This window comes from Diabrotica virgifera, chromosome 8 (genome assembly GCF_917563875.1).
Source record: "Diabrotica virgifera virgifera chromosome 8, PGI_DIABVI_V3a".
Lineage (NCBI taxonomy): Eukaryota > Metazoa > Arthropoda > Insecta > Coleoptera > Chrysomelidae > Diabrotica > Diabrotica virgifera.
The window spans coordinates 5,543,022-5,561,033 of NC_065450.1; the positions used below are offsets into that span (position 1 = coordinate 5,543,022).

At 35.9% G+C, this 18,012-nt stretch overlaps 1 protein-coding gene across 5 annotated transcripts in view; it reads right to left on the reverse strand.

Moving 5' to 3' along the window:
- Positions 1-18,012, reverse strand: part of LOC126889643 (zinc finger protein 883-like) — a 90,555-nt gene that overhangs the window by 3,350 nt on the left and 69,193 nt on the right. The gene's annotated exons all lie outside the window — the stretch shown is intronic.

Genomic DNA, 18,012 nt, shown 5'->3' on the forward strand with positions numbered 1-18,012 from the left:
CATAAAATATTTAAGTTGAACTTTGCAAACGTGTTGAATATTGAAAAAATATGGCTGGAATTTAAATTGTATATATTGTAGAATATATTGATAAGGGTTTTATATATAAAATAAAGGCTACTCAAGACATTCTGCTACGTTATTATCTATTAAATAAATTTTCTTTTTTCCTTTAATAAAAAAAAAAATAAATTCAAAAACGTATTTATTGAGAAAATTTATTTTAGGTTACGTTCAAACCAAGCAAGCAAAATGTCAAATTTTAACCTAAACAACCAACCGTTCAGCTCGCTGTCAACAAGTTTAGAATCAAAGCGCAAACATTTGTGAACGTGTTTGCACCTGGTGAACGCAGTCAATATCAACATGCACACAGTGTTGCCAAACGGAATTTTGTTATTTTCGGCGTACATTTTCCAACGGAGCTCCGAGGGTACAATACCAAGTAGCAAAGTTGTGTAAAATATTATATTTCTTTCGTTAAGGGGCTATCCTAGTGTAAAAGTACGGAATTCATATAATTTTTTTGGGAATTTCTGAAATAAAAAGTACTGTACAAAATTGTTTTGAATGCATGATTATTTATTATAAAAAGAAGTATATGTAAAACAATTTTCATAAAAATATATTGAAAATTAAACGATTTATGTGCCACCTACTGGCACTGTGAAAATAAAAACTGCTGCAGTGATTGGGACTAATAAAGATCCTGAAACTTAAAATTTCAAATTGATTATTGAAATATGTATACTTTATTTTTTATGCCATCAACTAGGATTTTTAAAAAATATTAAAATTTGGAAAAATGACGAAGTGTTGAATTTTTTTTTTAAATTAGCTAAAACATTTTTAGTTTCAAAAACCGCCAAATTGACATTTTTTATCTGATCAAAAAACCCCTAGTTGATGGTATAGAAAATATCTTATATTTCAATAATAACTTAGAAATTGTATGTTTCAGGATCTCTATTAGTCCCAATCACTGCAGCAGTGGAGCTATGTTTTTATTTTCACGGTACCAGTAGATAACGCATAAACCGTTTAATTTTAAATATTTTTTTATGAAAATTGTTTTACGTGTACTTTTTTTTTTATAATAAATGCTCATGCAAATTTTCAAACCAATTGGTACAGTGCTTTTAGAAATTCCCAAAAAAGTACAGTAAAACCTCGATATAACGGACTAATTGGGGGGACAGGATGTCCATTAAAGCCGAAAGTCCGTTATATAAAAATAGGTTTAAAATCAATGAATTTTTTTGAAAATGTGCAGGTACTGTATCTGGATACAGTGTACAAATCTGGACGTTAAAAAAGGAATCTAGTTTTATACGCTACCTACTTTTTTACTTTTCTACCTCATCTAAAAACTTTCTGCAATATACTAGTTAGGTTGCTAAAATTATTTACTAATCCATGGGTTGAATAAGCGATGTATTTTTTGGCAGAATTATACTTAGTTATATAGTTGCCATTTTCTGAATGACGAATATTTTCAGGATGATACGCAGGAGTGTGGTCTAAAATGAATAAACATTTCACCTCTTTCGGTGGTATTTCCAGTTTCTTCTCTTGAAATTTTCTCACTGCAGGTACAAATTCTTTAAAATTCAATTTTTGAAAATATATGTGGTGAACCATGCCTTAATAGAACTATACCTAATGACCTAATATGAAACGGGCAGATGATGCATTATATCTTTGACAACTCTAGATTTACGAGATTTGTCAACAATTATAGCAGTCAATCCATGCGATCCATCGGGATTAGCATAAATCAGTGCCGAGAACCTGTCATTGCTGATTTTTCTTTCAGAATTCGATTTTTCATATTTTTTTTGCATTATTTTCTTTACATTTGATCGGATTTTTGTCCGTTATATCCGAAGTCCGTTAAATAGAGGTCCGTTGTATCGAGGTTTTACTGTATATGAATTTCGTACTTTTACACTAGGACAGCCCTAGATTAAAGTATAAAGCTTAATTTTTTCATATTTTATTTAGAATATTTCCATTGCCGGACATTAAGTCCAGTTGCAACCCCATGCCGGTCATCCCCGAATTTAAAAAAATTATAATTATACTTTCAATATAGTATAAAAGCTGAATTTTATATATGTTACTTGGACTACTATCAAAAAATAATATCTCAATAGTCGGACAGTTTCAATAGTTTTTTCACCTTGCCGGGCGCATTGAAAGTCTACTGTAGGTACGAGCGCGAGACAATATGTACTCGAGGAGTGTATATACATGAGTGAGGTAGTGAGTTCCGTCTACTGCGATTTTTTACTGCGCATCATCAGCCGTATCATTTATATTTGTATATTATTATACAGAGTGTCCCAAAAGTAGCGGGACGGTCAAATATTTAGCGAAATGAACATCTGATCAAAAAACTAAAAAATACATGTTCAAAATTTTCAAAAATCTATCGAATGATACCAAACACGGACCCCCACTCCATCGCATGATAGTTAGATGGGGGTAACTTTAAAATCTTAGGTAAATAGGAACCCCACTTTTTTAATGCAGATTTGTATTACTCATGAAAAAATAAGGAATATTTATTCGAGACATTTTTAGAATTGTTGATAGATGGCGCTGTAATTGGAAAAATACGATTTATTAGCGCCATTTATCAACAAATCTAAAAAATGTCTTAAATAAATGTTACTTACTTTTTTATGATGTATTCAAATCTGCAATAAAAAATGTGGGTTCTTATTTAAGATTTTAAAGTTACCTCCCACCCCTCCTCCAGGGAGTGGAGGGGGTGTCGTGTTTGGTGTCATTTGATAGATTTTTGGAAAACATTGAATTTTTTTCCGTTTTTCGATCGGATATTCATTTCGCGAAATATTCGACCGTCCCGCTACCTTTGGGACACCGTGTATAATAATATAGGTATAATTATATAAATATAAATAATACGACTGCTGATACGCAGTAAAAAATCGCAGTCGATGGAACTCACACTCTCACTCGAGTACATATTGTCTCGAGCTCGTACCTACAGTAGACTTTCAATGCGTCCGTCAAAGTAAAAAAACTATTGAAACTGCCAGGCAATGGGTGACATGATTTCTTATATTATTCTAAATAACATGAAAAAATTAAGCTTTACACTTTAACGAAAGTAATATATTGTCCTTTTCATGATCATTTTTCAGTGCGTAACAAATGATAGGAAAAAGGGTAAGTCCGTGATAATACACATTTATGACATTTATTCTAACATGACATTTTAGTTAAATCTGACAGTTGTCACATTTTACTTTCAATTTGGAATAAAAACAAATCAAATGTGTTTCTTGCATTTATAAAATGGTATTTTCTTTGATTTGTATAGTCTTATAAATTATACAGATTATATTTGTAATATTATTATCTAATTAAAAAAAAAATATTTTTTTATTATGGCGCCATCTATCCACAACTAGAATAACTAGAATAAATGTTATAAAAATGTCACCGACGAAATGTAATCACCGACGTGCCTTTTTTCTGTCACATACAATTTAATGCGTTAGAAAGAAATCGAAAAACTGTGACGCACTGAAAGATGATCATGAGAAATACTGTATTTTACACAACTTTGCTTCCTGTTACCTGCTCAAGTAACCACGATCCAAACTTCGTACTCGCTGATCGTTTTTACCTGTGTTATCGACATTCGCAGAGAAACTTTCAGCTTTTATTAAATATAGAATGCCTAGCGGTCACGGTCTCTTGGGCTATAATGCATAAATTAGAGAACAGAAAATTTTCAAATATCAGTGCATATTAGTGGGTTTATTTTAAATTTAGTATTGTAGATAATATTGTTATGAATCACCTTAGCATAGGTGTAAGTAAGTTAGTAAGTCAGACTACTAATGGATCTGACAGTTAGGTATTTTTGTCAATTTAGAAGTTTTGTCATTAGTCTTGTCACGTATTTTGAGATTCAATTTTGTACTTTAGTTTATTAAGAATTTTAATAAACTTGTTAACACACCGTAATAGTTCACTTAATCCCAGAATTACAACAATTGGTGTCAGGAGTAAAGTGGGATTAAGAGAATTTGTATGGTGAAAATAAGAAGCGAGACGATGGAAGAAATTAGAGACATGATTGCCGCCATGGAAAAACGTCGGCAGGAAGAAAAAAAAAATGAAGACAAAGACTTCACCAGGAAGAAAAAGAAAATGAAGACAAACGTCGCCAGGAAGAAAAAGAAACAGAAAATTTACGTCGTCAGGAAGACCGAGAGTTGCTCGTGACACTTATCTCAAAAATAGAGACTTCAAAAGTGAGTAGAGAAGATATGAAAAGAGAAATCGAAGAGACAAAAGAAGATGTGAAAAAAGAAATCGAAGAGACAAAAGAAGAGATGAAAAAAGAAATCGAAGAGACAAAAGAAGACATGATTAAAGAGATTGAAGTAACAAGAGGCCTAGTAGAAAAAAGGTAAGAACTCTTGAAAATATCCGCCTAGAATTTGAAAAGTCCGAGAAACTGAAAGTTGAAGGTAAACCAGAAGTGATTTGTTCCCCTGTCAACGGAATAATTAAGCCTCCTACATTTGACGGCGGGATCTCCTGGCCAGTGTATAGAAGACATTTCGAAGCTGCTGCACAAAATAATGAATAAACAAATGAACAAAAGGCAACTGCTCTCATATTAGCACTTCGAGGTAAGGCTGTAGAAATCCTTCAAAACATTCCAGAGGACGCACAAAAGAAATATGAGACTGTCGTATCGGCTCTAGAACTAAGATACGGCAGCCAATATTTGAAGTAAGTATACCAGAGCCAACTATAAGTGCGTATCCAAGGCTCCAACGAATCTGTGCAAGAATACGGAGCAGAAGTAGAAAAGATGGCACGACTTGCTTGGCCCGAAGCCTTTGAAGAGTTTCTACACCAGTTTACCATCCAATGTTTCCTTGATGGCCTGCGCGATGTAGACCTCCAGCAGACATTACGACTAGGAAGAGGACGCTACCAAATATTGAAGGACGCTATTGTCGCAGCATTGGAGTACGAAGCCGTGAAGAATGTGTCCCGCCATCAACGCAAAGTCCATCAAATAAGAGGTGTTGCTGAAGTGGAAGAAGGCGATCTAAATACGTTGTCCCAGGTGTTGGCCTGGCCTGACCTCCACAATATCAACACAATTCGGAAAACTAAAAGAAGTCACAGTCAAGGGGCGCATGTTGGCTGACCTGTCCCAAGCTTCCAGATTCTCAATATCCACAATAAGACGAAGTAGCGACAGCTTAGTCACCGACGGATATCTTAATGGGCACAGATTCAGTTTTACCATCGATACTGGGGCAACTAGGTCAGTTATGAGTAAACGTTTCCTGGACCAGTCATATATAAGACCAATATCGAAACCTCCCATACTAGAGACAGCGACAGGCGAAAACATAACTGTTTATGGGGAGAGATGCGTAAAAATAGAGCTGGGACACGTCGAGATAGAAGTAGTGGTCCTAATAGCCGACATCATAGACGAGTTCATCCTAGGTGTCGACATTATGTCCGAACACGGGTCTATTGTAGATGTCAGACACAGGACCTTAGTCGTCGGCAATGAAGAAATTTTACTGTCCTCTAGAAAGCAGCAAAATGGGCTAAATATGTTAGTAGCAGAAGACACGAAGATCCCTCCTAACATCGAAAAGATCGTGGTCGCACAAATTGATGCATCTGGTGGCTGGGGAGCCATGTTATTAGAACCAGATGAGCAGATTCATGAGGGCGTTATTGTGGCCAGATGTCTGGTAGATGGGGATAAACAGACCGTTCCAGTAAGGGTGCCAACCCAAATGGCAATACGATTACCTTCAAAAAGGGCCAAGTGCTTGGAATATGCGAGCCAGTTGTAAGAGTGGCCAGAATAGAAGAAAACGTGCCAACAGCTAGCAGTACAAACCAACTCTCCACTGAAATTTTGGAAAATCTCATCAAGAACGAAAGTGACATCTTCTTTAAAGGAGAAATAACTGGCCGCACTGACTTAGTCCAACATCGGATCAACACTGACAACTCCAACCCCATAAGACAGGCATCAAGACGTCTTCCATTTGCAAAACAAAAAGAAGCTTTTGCCATTCTTGAAGATATGTGGAAGGAGAATGTCATCGAAGAGTCGAGTAGCCCCTGGTCTTCTCCAGTGGAGTTGGTAACCAAGAAAGATGGCTCTACACGGTTCTGTGTCGACTACAGGAGACTGAATAGCGTTACCAATAAGGACAGCTATCCACTGCCCCGTATTGATGATACACTTAGTGCCTTGGCTGAGTCGAAATGGTTTTCCACTGTGGACCTCAAAAGCGGTTATTGGCAAGTTGCAGTACACCCTGAAGACAGAGAGAAGACCGCTTTTTCTGCTGGAAATGGGCTCTACCAATTCAAAGTGATGCCATTCGGATTGTGTAATGCACCTGCCACGTTTGAACGTCTAATGGAGCTAGTACTTAGAGGACTTACATGGAAAATCTGTCTGGTATACCTCGACGACATTATGGTCATCGGAAAAGATTTCGACGAACATCTTGCCAATTTGAAAGAAGTTTTCACCAGACTAAGGAACGCTCACCTACAAGTAAATGCCAAGAAGTGCGAGCTCTTCCAAGAAAAAGTTAGTTTCCTTGGACATTTAATTTCATCCTCAGGAGTTGCAGCAGATCAGGCGAAAATAAAAGCAGTACAAGAATGGCCCACACCAAGAAACAAACACGATATCCGAAGCTTCCTTGGCCTTTGCAGTTACTATCGTCGCTCCGTGAAAGATTTTGGTAAGATTGCCAAACCTCTCCATAATCTGACTGAGAAATCTGTCATTTGACTGGACACCAGAGTGCCAGCTTGCCTTCACCACACTCAAGCATAAATTGACTACGGCTCCAATCCTGGCATATCCGAAAGAACAGGGTCTTTTTGTGCTTGATACAGGTGCTTCTCAAAATGGCATCGGTGCGGTGCTTTCCCAGGTACAAGAGGGCGAGGAACGCGTCATAGGATACTTTAGCAAAACTCTGGGAAAAGCAGAAAGAAACTACTGTGTCACCAGAAAGGAGTTATTGGCAGTCGTCAAAGCAGCAGAACACTACCATTCGTTCCTCTATGGCAGAAAATTATTGATAAGAACCGACCATTCTGCCTTGCAATGGCTTCTCAATTTCAAGACACCTGAAGGCCAGATAGCTCGGTGGCTGGAGAAACTACAGACCTATGATTTTGAAATTCGTCACCGAGCGGGACGAAGTCATGGAAATGCCGACGGTCTCTCGAGAAGACCATGCACAGAGAGGAACTGTCGATTCTGCGAGCGCCAAGAAGAACGAGAGGGCCAGATTCTACAGTTGAGAACCATAGAGGATAGAAGTGACGAAGAAGCTCTAGAAAACCTTCAGGCCGAACAGAAGGAAGATACAGATCTAAAAATAGTTCGGGAGTGGCTGTACAACGGAGCTAGACCACAGTGGCAGGAGATTGCAAAATATGGGCAAGCAGTGAAGGGCTATTGGCTTCAGTGGGACTCCTTGTGTCTACGAGATGACATCATCACTCGTAAATGGGAGAGTCCAGATGGAACAAGAACAGTGCCCCAAGTTGTTCTCCCAAGGTCATGTATTAAGGACGTGCTTGCAGAACTCTACGTCGCTCCAGGGGCATTTTGGACTCAATAGGACTCTAGCTAGAGTCCGTGAGAGGTATTATTGGGTTCATTGTCGGCAAGATGTGGAAGAATGGTGCAAACGATGTGACCTGTGTGCATCCAAGAAAGGACCCAAAACAAGACTTAGGGGAAAACTCCAACAATATATTACTGTAACTCCATGGGAACGAGTTGCTGTAGGTACACATTTTGGGACCATTTCCAGAGACAACATCAGGGAACAAATATTTGATGGTTGCTATGGATTATTTTTCCAAATGGCCTGAAGTAGTTGCACTACCCAACCAAGAAGCAGTCACAGTTGGTGAAGCCCTGCTTGAGAAAGTCGTTTCCCGACATGGTATTCCACTTCTGCTTCATTCTGACCAGGGGCGCAACTTTGAATCGGCAGTTTGGAAAACCATGATGGCTTTGTTAGGAATTAAGAAGACCAGAACAACACCGCTCCATCCGCAATCCAACGGCATGGTAGAAAGACATAACCGGACCATCAACAACTACCTGTCCCTGTTTGTAGACGAAAACCAGAGAGACTGGGACAAACTGGTGCCTCTGTTTCTGCTAGCATACCGAAGTTCCCAACATGATGCAACTGGTTGCACTCCAGTAATGCTGTTAACTGGTCGAGAGATGAGGCTTCCCATCGATCTCCTACACAGTAATCTACCAGACGGAGAGGTGGTTCAAGAAACACTCCCTGAGTATGTCAGCGGCCTAAAGGATCGACTGGTTAAGGTCCACGATTTCGCCAGGGACAAGCTGCAACTCATCAGTGACCGGATGAAGGTTAGGTTCGATCAGAAATCCACACCTGTTTCAAGGAAGGTGATGCAGTTTGGCTCTACCAACCAACGAGAAGGAAAGGTCTAAGTCCCAAGTTGCAGCGGCCCTGGGAGGGACCGTACCTAGTTATTAAGAAGATAAACGACCTTGTGTATAGGGTTCAACTGACGCCACGAAGTAAGCCGAAGGTCGTCCACCTAGAGAGACTGTGTCCTTATGAAGATAAGAATCCAACGACCTGGTCCATTTAGTTACTGTTCGGGGCAAACAACCCGAAAGAATGGGGTGGTGTTATGAATCACCTTAGCATAGGTGTAAGTAAGTTAGTAAGTCAGACTACTAATGGATCTGACAGTTAAGTATTTTTGTCAATTTAGAAGTTTTGTCATTAGTCTTGTCACGTATTTTGAGATTCAATTTTGTACTTTAGTTTATTAAGAATTTTAATAAACTTGTTAACACACCGTAATAGTTCACTTAATCCCTGAATTACAACAATTGGTGTCAGGAGTAAAGTGGGATTAAGAGAATTTGTATGGTGAAAATAAGAAGCGAGACGATGGAAGAAATTAGAGACATGATTGCCGCCATGGAAAAACGTCGGCAGGAAGAAAAAAAAAATGAAGACAAAGACTTTACCAGGAAGAAAAAGAAAATGAAGACAAACGTCGCCAGGAAGAAAAAGAAAATGAAGACAAACGTCGCCAGGAAGAAAAAGAAACAGAAAACTGAACCCGTCTAGAAATACAACAATATACTCAGACACATCCTAATTCTCGTTAATTGATTATCTACATTGCGCGTCATTAAAAAGAGGCCACCTAAAATTTATTTATTTGTTTATTTATTTACGGCATCTATTTACAAAAGTTTTACAAAGCTACACCTTAACACCCGACAAACGGTGCTGACAGGTCAATTAAGGGTAATGGGTTTGCAGAATTGAAATTTCACAACTTATAAGGCTTTTCTTCAGTATGCAATCTCAAATGTGTTCTTAAATTACATGCTTTACTAAACTGCTTCAAACAAATTTCACACTAATTGTGATTTGTTGTAATTTTTTTCTCCAGTGTGGATTCTTTATGCTCATTTAGATGACCTTTTCGGGGAAACTGTTTAATGACAAATGTTGAAATGGTGTTTAGACAAATTTCACAGGTATAAGATGATCAACTATGGACGCCATTCACACAATTAAGCAAATAATGGAGAAAGCATATGAACACAAAATAGAACTGGAAATGCTTTTTAACGATTTTCAACAGGCATTTGACTCAATAAAGAGACAACAGCTTATATTGACACTAAAAAACCTAGAGATACCCGGAAAGCTTATAAGACTTATCACAATGATTATGAAGAGAACTACGGTTAGTATAGGAACACAAAAACGCGAAACGGAAGAAATAATTGTAAATAAAGGACTAAAACAAGGAGATGCGTTATCAACTACTTTATTTAACTTGGCATTCGCATTAGAACATACTATGAGAAAAATAAATAAAGGAAACTTATAAGGACAGGTGGTGATCAAGTTATTGCATACGCGGATGATATAGTACTAATCACAAAAACAAGAAAAATAATGGAAAACATGCTGAATGAAATTAGTACGTTCTTTAACGGTAAAATATTGCAAACCTCTAAATTTTAAAAGACCGCTTGGATTGACTTGAAATTTGGCATATATATAGCTAACAAGTCAAAGAAAAAAGTGATATTGTGCCGATGTGTGCTTTTGCCCTGGAGGTGGTTTTCACCCCCTATTGGGGGTAAAAAATATACGTCCAAAGTAAATCCGGAAATGGATAAACTGACTAATTTTAAGTAACTTTTGTTCTATAGAATTTTTTCATTAAGTCCACTACTTTTCGAGTTATTTACCAGTGAATATGTTCATTTTTTGAACAAAATAACCACGCTTTTAGACGGTTTTTCGCAAATAACTCAAAAAGTAAGTATTTGGTCGAAAAAAAATTCTTATCAAAAATATAACACGTAAAAAAATTAAAAACATCGTGTATATATTGTCACTATAGTCACAAATTGAGTACTTTAACGTGAAATAACCAAAAATGAAGCACATTTCGGGGAAAACTCATTACAACTTATTTGAAGTGTTTAAAAAAAGCTTCATTTTTGCTCTATAAAAAAAATTCTTCTTTTGTTCTTTTTTTGGTAAAAAATCGGGAAAATCACCTCCTAATTATTAGTATCTCAAATGAAATTAATCCTTACGACTTCACAAGTTTCTTGACTCGTGTATGTATTGTTTATATGATCTGTAAGTTTCATCGGTTCAAAGTCCTTATTTTTGAAAGGGCTGTAGTTAAAAGGGGTTGAACGAGTCACTGATCACGAATGTATGCAAATTTAGAAACACCAAATCCTAATCAATTTTTGTCTTACAGAAAAACACAAATAGAGGATATTCAGAAAAGCAATTCTGACTTTTTTGTTTTTTGAGATATTTTTATATCTGTATCTATTTTTTTTTGTTTTTTGAGATATTTTTATATATGTATCTCTAACAATTTTTAAGTTATTTTGAAAAAATGCATATTTTTCAAAATTAAAATTTTACTTTAAAACCAAATTTGTTCAAAAATAAGCACTTTGAGTCGATGAAACTTACAGATCATATAAACACAACTTACAGATCAAAATAATTTGTGGAGCGGTAACGACTAATTTAATTTAAGTTGCTAATTAGGGGGTGGTCTTCCCCATTTTTTTTTGCCAAAACAAAAGGGACCAACTTTATTTTGAGCGTAACTTGCTTAAGTTTGATGCTAGAAACTTTTTATAAAAACAGAAAGAAAGCTTTAAAAAAGTTATAATGGGTTTTCCCCAAAAAGTGCTTAATTTTTTGGATATTTCACGTCGAAATATTTTATATGAAATTTGGCGAATATGAACCTTTTTTCATTGGCTATAACTATGGTTCTACGAGGTCCAGAGACTTCACGCGTACACCACTTTTTTACAGGCTATATTTTTGCTAAGAACGTTTTTTCGACAAAATATTTACTTTTTGAGTTATTTGCGAAAAACCGCCTAAAAATGTGGTGATTTTGTTGAAAAATGAATATATTAACTCGCAAATAACTCGAAAAGTGTTGACTTAGCGAGAAAGCTCTATAGAACAAAAGTCAGTTTATCCATTTCCGGACTTATTTGGGACATATATTTTTTCACCCCCAAAAGGGGGTGAAAGTCACCCCCAGGGCAAAAGCACACATCGGTACAATATCACTTTTTTTCTTTGACATGTAAGCTATGCGTATGCCAAATTTCATCTCAATCCAAGCGGTTCTTTAAAATTTAGAGCAAAAACCGTGAAAGAATGTACTAAATACTAGAACAAAAAAGCGGTGTCATGCACAAATAAGTTTGAAGAAGTGGAAAAATTTAAATACCTTGGGGTAACGATTTCCAAAACAGGAGATAGAAGATCTGAAATCGAAGAAAAGATTATTACAGAGCTAACAGGGCTTTCCACGCAAACAAAAGATTACTCAAAAGCAAAATAATTACGAAGAAGTCCAAAATTACCATTTATAATACAATAATTATTAGGCCTATATTAGTGTATGCTGCGGAAACACTCACGATGACAAAAAGAGAGGACTTGAGAATATTGGAGAGGAAAGTGATGAGAGCCATGCTGGGACCTGTTAGATTGTCTGAAACAGAATACAGGATTAGGACTAACAACGAAACAAAACAAAAGCTGAAAGATGTAGATATAATTAAAAAATCAAAATTAAACAGTACAGAGTTAGATGGTTGGGGCATATATGGAGAGGAGGTAGCGCAACAACCATCCACTCAATTTTACAATGTGAACCCGGAGTTCAAAATGGTTACAGGAAGTAAAGCAATATTTACATAGGGCAGGAATTAGAGACTGGCAGGGAAAGACAGGGGATAGAAAGAAATGGAGAAGCATAGTCAATAGTATCGAATAGCAGACTTAGACTGATCCCTCCAAAAAAGATGGATCTAGATACCTTTTTAGCGGCTCAACCCCACCTGGGGTATTTAGCCGTTTTATTAATATTATTATGATGTGTTAAAGGTCTTTTCAAAACAGTTATCTGAAAAAAGTACTTTAGGGGGGTATAGTATTTTTGATTATTTTTTCGATTTTTTTATTGGCTTATTCGATTGTAAATATTTTCAAGAGTATACCATTAAAATTTCAAGTTAATCCGAGCAAAATTGACGGAGATATGGTTATTTTAACATAAGTACGTTTATTCGTATTTTCGTGCCTATCCCATGTATGCGGCGATTTATCGCCGTACTTGGAGGGGATACGAGAAACGACCGTGCGTGATTAGCAGAGAAATTTTGCAACTTTCTTAAATAATTCATATTGTCAAATTGACGTGTATTTCATATCTACTGTCATTGAAGAAGAAAAATTGGCATTGAAGAAGTATACACGAGCCGTATATTTTTTTATTTTTGATTGGAATTGTTCATTTTTTAGCCGGAAATGCCCCAAAAAAATTGATGGAAACGAAAGAGCAGTAAGTGGTGCACATCTAAGTAGATCGAAAAAAAAAAGATACATCCGCATAAACGAAAATCAGATGCAGTTAATCTAGTGCTGCGGCAAAAAAAAATAAAACTAAATACCTCTCATGATTTAAGCGAAGATTTAGGTAAACACTACCGAATTGTCGATTTTTTACTTGTTTTTTCAAGTCTTGCTACATTAATAAAGTGTGCAAAATGTGATGGAAAAATTAAATTTTAATTGTGTAAAAAAGAAGGACTAGGATTTAATATAAAAGCTGAATGTGAAAAGTGTAAACCGCATTATATACCTTCGTGTGAAAGAATGCAGTCGGGTTCCTACGAAATAAATACTCATTTTGCTTTCGTGATGCGTATATGTATTAGGATTAGGTTTGCTTGCATCTAATAAATTTTGTGATTTGATGGATTTATCGAGTAGTTTTGTAGCGAAAGCTTCAAATAATGCTTATATGAAGAACATTTGTGAATATACAAAAACTGTCACGCAACGATTTCTTACTTCTGCTATAAAGGAAGAAAAATATGCTACATGTTCGGCAAATAATCTTGAAAATACATCCGAGTTGACAGTTTCGGGCGATGGAACTTGGAAAAAGCGAGGATTTTCTTCTTTGTATGGTGTTGCTTCTTTAATCGGATATTTTACCGGAAAGTCGTTGATGTTGTGGTTAAAAGTTATTTTTGCCATAACTGCAAATTTTGGGAGAATAAATTAGACACTGCAGAATTTGAAGAGTGGAAAGAAGAGCACGAAAAAGACGGAAAGTGCTCTGCTAATCACGTTGGATCGCCTGGTGGAATGGAAGTTGACGCAATCAAAGAGATGTTTCAACGTTCAATAAAACATCAAGTCAAGTACCGCAATTATATTGGAGACGGCGACTCAAAAACCTATACTGGTGTGTTAAATTCGAAGCCTTATGGTGAATACTTTATTATAAATAAAAAAGAATGTGTTGGTCACATTCAAAAGCGAATGGGTACACGCTTGCGAGAGCTTGTGAAAAGCACAATAGTAGAAACTGTAACTTAGGCTGGAAAGAAAATTAAAAAAAAGTTCTTTCTGGCAAGGATAAGCTGACAGGTAAAATGATTGACAAACTCACTGTTTATTATGGATTAGCTATTCGTCGAAATCATGATTATGCAGAAAAAATGAAGCACGCTATTTGGGCTATACAGGGTGAGTCATGAGGAGCTGTACATACTCCTACCTCGTATAGAGGCCCCTATGGGGAATAAGAAATGACCATTAAAAAGTGTCTGGTTCCATTGTATAATAATATACAGGGCGAGTTAGTTTCGCATTTTGACAGAAATTTTTATTCGTCATAATTTTTGAACGGTCAGATCGATGTGTCTCTTATTTTGGTCAATCGTTAGACTATTACCACCTAATCAACTGATATATTCAAACTAGAAAAAAATCAGGTCCGGCTTTAAAAAATTAGTTCGTTTCATCGGTTCAAAGTCCTTATTTTTGAAAGGGCTGTAGTTAAAAGGGGTTGAACGAGTCACTGATCACGAATGTATGCAAATTTAGAAACACCAAATCCTAATCAATTTTTGTCTTACAGAAAAACACAAATAGAGGATATTCAGAAAAGCAATTCTGACTTTTTTGTTTTTTGAGATATTTTTATATCTGTATCTATTTTTTTTTGTTTTTTGAGATATTTTTATATATGTATCTCTAACAATTTTTAAGTTATTTTGAAAAAATGCATATTTTTCAAAATTAAAATTTTACTTTAAAACCAAATTTGTTCAAAAATAAGCACTTTGAGTCGATGAAACTTACAGATCATATAAACACAACTTACAGATCAAAATAATTTGTGGAGCGGTAACGACTAATTTAATTTAAGTTGCTAATTAGGGGGTGGTCTTCCCCATTTTTTTTTGCCAAAACAAAAGGGACCAACTTTATTTTGAGCGTAACTTGCTTAAGTTTGATGCTAGAAACTTTTTATAAAAACAGAAAGAAAGCTTTAAAAAAGTTATAATGGGTTTTCCCCAAAAAGTGCTTAATTTTTTGGATATTTCACGTCGAAATATTTTATATGAAATTTGGCGAATATGAACCTTTTTTCATTGGCTATAACTATGGTTCTACGAGGTCCAGAGACTTCACGCGTACACCACTTTTTTACAGGCTATATTTTTGCTAAGAACGTTTTTTCGACAAAATATTTACTTTTTGAGTTATTTGCGAAAAACCGCCTAAAAATGTGGTGATTTTGTTGAAAAATGAATATATTAACTCGCAAATAACTCGAAAAGTGTTGACTTAGCGAGAAAGCTCTATAGAACAAAAGTCAGTTTATCCATTTCCGGACTTATTTGGGACATATATTTTTTCACCCCCAAAAGGGGGTGAAAGTCACCCCCAGGGCAAAAGCACACATCGGTACAATATCACTTTTTTTCTTTGACATGTAAGCTATGCGTATGCCAAATTTCATCTCAATCCAAGCGGTTCTTTAAAATTTAGAGCAAAAACCGTGAAAGAATGTACTAAATACTAGAACAAAAAAGCGGTGTCATGCACAAATAAGTTTGAAGAAGTGGAAAAATTTAAATACCTTGGGGTAACGATTTCCAAAACAGGAGATAGAAGATCTGAAATCGAAGAAAAGATTATTACAGAGCTAACAGGGCTTTCCACGCAAACAAAAGATTACTCAAAAGCAAAATAATTACGAAGAAGTCCAAAATTACCATTTATAATACAATAATTATTAGGCCTATATTAGTGTATGCTGCGGAAACACTCACGATGACAAAAAGAGAGGACTTGAGAATATTGGAGAGGAAAGTGATGAGAGCCATGCTGGGACCTGTTAGATTGTCTGAAACAGAATACAGGATTAGGACTAACAACGAAACAAAACAAAAGCTGAAAGATGTAGATATAATTAAAAAATCAAAATTAAACAGTACAGAGTTAGATGGTTGGGGCATATATGGAGAGGAGGTAGCGCAACAACCATCCACTCAATTTTACAATGTGAACCCGGAGTTCAAAATGGTTACAGGAAGTAAAGCAATATTTACATAGGGCAGGAATTAGAGACTGGCAGGGAAAGACAGGGGATAGAAAGAAATGGAGAAGCATAGTCAATAGTATCGAATAGCAGACTTAGACTGATCCCTCCAAAAAAGATGGATCTAGATACCTTTTTAGCGGCTCAACCCCACCTGGGGTATTTAGCCGTTTTATTAATATTATTATGATGTGTTAAAGGTCTTTTCAAAACAGTTATCTGAAAAAAGTACTTTAGGGGGGTATAGTATTTTTGATTATTTTTTCGATTTTTTTATTGGCTTATTCGATTGTAAATATTTTCAAGAGTATACCATTAAAATTTCAAGTTAATCCGAGCAAAATTGACGGAGATATGGTTATTTTAACATAAGTACGTTTATTCGTATTTTCGTGCCTATCCCATGTATGCGGCGATTTATCGCCGTACTTGGAGGGGATACGAGAAACGACCGTGCGTGATTAGCAGAGAAATTTTGCAACTTTCTTAAATAATTCATATTGTCAAATTGACGTGTATTTCATATCTACTGTCATTGAAGAAGAAAAATTGGCATTGAAGAAGTATACACGAGCCGTATATTTTTTTATTTTTGATTGGAATTGTTCATTTTTTAGCCGGAAATGCCCCAAAAAAATTGATGGAAACGAAAGAGCAGTAAGTGGTGCACATCTAAGTAGATCGAAAAAAAAAAAGATACATCCGCATAAACGAAAATCAGATGCAGTTAATCTAGTGCTGCGGCAAAAAAAAATAAAACTAAATACCTCTCATGATTTAAGCGAAGATTTAGGTAAACACTACCGAATTGTCGATTTTTTACTTGTTTTTTCAAGTCTTGCTACATTAATAAAGTGTGCAAAATGTGATGGAAAAATTAAATTTTAATTGTGTAAAAAAGAAGGACTAGGATTTAATATAAAAGCTGAATGTGAAAAGTGTAAACCGCATTATATACCTTCGTGTGAAAGAATGCAGTCGGGTTCCTACGAAATAAATACTCATTTTGCTTTCGTGATGCGTATATGTATTAGGATTAGGTTTGCTTGCATCTAATAAATTTTGTGATTTGATGGATTTATCGAGTAGTTTTGTAGCGAAAGCTTCAAATAATGCTTATATGAAGAACATTTGTGAATATACAAAAACTGTCACGCAACGATTTCTTACTTCTGCTATAAAGGAAGAAAAATATGCTACATGTTCGGCAAATAATCTTGAAAATACATCCGAGTTGACAGTTTCGGGCGATGGAACTTGGAAAAAGCGAGGATTTTCTTCTTTGTATGGTGTTGCTTCTTTAATCGGATATTTTACCGGAAAGTCGTTGATGTTGTGGTTAAAAGTTATTTTTGCCATAACTGCAAATTTTGGGAGAATAAATTAGACACTGCAGAATTTGAAGAGTGGAAAGAAGAGCACGAAAAAGACGGAAAGTGCTCTGCTAATCACGTTGGATCGCCTGGTGGAATGGAAGTTGACGCAATCAAAGAGATGTTTCAACGTTCAATAAAACATCAAGTCAAGTACCGCAATTATATTGGAGACGGCGACTCAAAAACCTATACTGGTGTGTTAAATTCGAAGCCTTATGGTGAATACTTTATTATAAATAAAAAAGAATGTGTTGGTCACATTCAAAAGCGAATGGGTACACGCTTGCGAGAGCTTGTGAAAAGCACAATAGTAGAAACTGTAACTTAGGCTGGAAAGAAAATTAAAAAAAAGTTCTTTCTGGCAAGGATAAGCTGACAGGTAAAATGATTGACAAACTCACTGTTTATTATGGATTAGCTATTCGTCGAAATCATGATTATGCAGAAAAAATGAAGCACGCTATTTGGGCTATACAGGGTGAGTCATGAGGAGCTGTACATACTCCTACCTCGTATAGAGGCCCCTATGGGGAATAAGAAATGACCATTAAAAAGTGTCTGGTTCCATTGTATAATA